Here is a 2,489-nt window from a genome sequence, read left to right on the forward strand (position 1 = left end):
CAACAACAGAAAAAGTAGGTGTGGCATACTTAATACCGGAATTCAAAATAGAAATAAAGAAAAGAATGACGAACCAAGTATCAGTACACACGGGAGATTTTGGCAGTGTTGTTGGCAGTGCAGTGGGTAGAAGAGACAAGACCATTAAAAACAATCATCCGTTCAGATTCAAGCTCAACAATCTTAAGTTTGCAGAACAGTTATTCAGATTATTGGAAATACAACAAACATTACTGAGAATACAAATGATAGTAAACTTTAAATGGAAACTGTGAAGGAAAATGAAATTGTCATCTACGTATTCAAGTTTTGAATGTATTTCTCTTATGTTTCTTTTGTTGTTTTACTTACAAATATATTATATGCTGAATCATGTCGATTGATGTTGTAAGTTTATATAGCCAGTTAAACCTCTCACACACACGGCCTAGTTTCTGCACAACTGAATCACGGGACTATTTGTGTTTTACTATTGGAATGTGAACAGATYAGAGACAATGAAATAGCAAGTGTAACCACATTTTAAGCTGTTTACTACATTCTTAACTGTTTTAAAGAGAGCTTTCTCCTTCGTCTAAAGACCACAGAACAAATTACAACTTTTAATTTTTGCTGATCAAATACAGAACAACTCCTCGCATGTCAGAAATAACCAGTTTTTYGAACTGGTTTCTGTTAAGGGTATAAAGGTGTTTCACTGGGACTGTGTCTTCAGACTCAACTTGTATTGCGGTGTGCATGTTGACTCTCATTTTATTGCAATAAATTACTCAGAGACCATTGTAYCGAAGAACTTCTTTGATCACGTGTTTTTGCATTTTGTTCAACTTTTCTTTTTCCACAACAATACCAGCACATATAGTGGTAAGAGGGAATGAAGCACCAGTCAGAGCAGCAAAACAAGCAACAAAGGATCAAATTAGCTTCAGAATATAAATAAGTAAGAAGTAAGATCTACTGTCAAACAAAAACTGAAGGAGCAATGGCAAAAATACGGGAAGAAGATAACAAGATAACAAAGCAAGTTGGTTTTACAGGATTCAGAGACAAGTGGSAGAAATGAGAACAGGAGGAAGGAACAGAAGAGAAGAAAGATTAATAAGCAGACTTAGATTTGGACACACTGCACTGAACAACACATTATACAAAATCCAAAAACATGAAACAGGTCAATGTGAGCACTGTGGGCAAGAAGAAGCTATAGAACATGTCATTTTAGTCTGCAGGGAATATGAACACAGAAGATGGATTAGAGGAATTAGGGAAAATCAAAGAAGCATTTAATATAATAAATATATTACAAAAGAAACAAGAAGTGTACAGATTGTTTTAAGTTTCTTTTTTTTTATTTAGAAAAACTAAGTTAGAAAAAAGTATATAAGCAACATCACATAAAAACATTTTTGACCCACACTCCATATCAGTAGGTGGCGGTAATGCACACCTTCTGTTGTTTGCCAACCACCATAAAACACAACANAAACTCTCAGACTGAAGAAGTCTCTTGGAAGAGAGACGAAACGTTTCATTAAAGAAGAACCCGTCCAGAGGACCTATACAATTTTTTTCCTTTAAAATAGAGCAATTTCATAAATATTTTTGAAGGAACTGAAGAGATGTCAACTTATTCAAGTACCAGCTTGTGCCTGCCAAGTCAGCAGTTGTTTGTAATGAGGGTAGTTGTGTGAGAATATGACAATTAGAAAATATGTAGTTTAAATTACACATTTTGTTTATAGCTGGGATTGATCCCTGATCTCCCACATGAAAGCCCATAGTGTTCACCACGAGACTATAGGAGCTGTTGCAGTAGGTACTCCAAGTGTTAGGTTTGAATGTGTGCTGAAAGAGGCCATATTGCCAATGCAATTGTTGACCCTAAACTGCAATATATTACAACAATAAAGGAATATTAGAACAATATTATAGTGAAATATTAAAATACAATCATGTTTGTATTGTAAACACTGAACTACTGAGTTTAAATATTATCAAACTATGGTGCAGTACTGAGTAGATACAGCATGGGGCAGTATTGGATGCATACAAGGCTCCATTGACTCCCATTATTTGATTCCAAACAATATTTCAAAAACTGTAGGTTGTACAGGCACCAAAAGGCATAACAATCATTTGGCACAGGAGCTTTACAGATTTAAATTACAATGGCAGCTCTAGGACAAAGTATACTGGAGGAGATGCATGCCAAAGTGGAAATGACTTGGATGGGAAACGAATCACAATAGTAATGCACACTGATAACTACTGGATCAACCTCAAAGGAAATAACCCAGAACATCCAACAGTGGATATTTTAAAACCAAGCTGGGAGAAGGGGAAAAAAGATGTTAAAAGCTTTGGATAGGTGATTGCCCAGAAAACAAAGGAAATTCAAGTTGACACATTAGATCAGTGTTTCCCAAAGTTGGGGTCGGGACCCAAAGTGGGGTCCTGAAACATCAAGGTGGGGTCCTGAAAATATTTTCTGA

The sequence above is a fragment of the Austrofundulus limnaeus genome, unplaced genomic scaffold (assembly GCF_001266775.1).
Source record: "Austrofundulus limnaeus strain Quisiro unplaced genomic scaffold, Austrofundulus_limnaeus-1.0 Scaffold34, whole genome shotgun sequence".
Classification (NCBI taxonomy): Eukaryota; Metazoa; Chordata; class Actinopteri; order Cyprinodontiformes; family Rivulidae; genus Austrofundulus; species Austrofundulus limnaeus.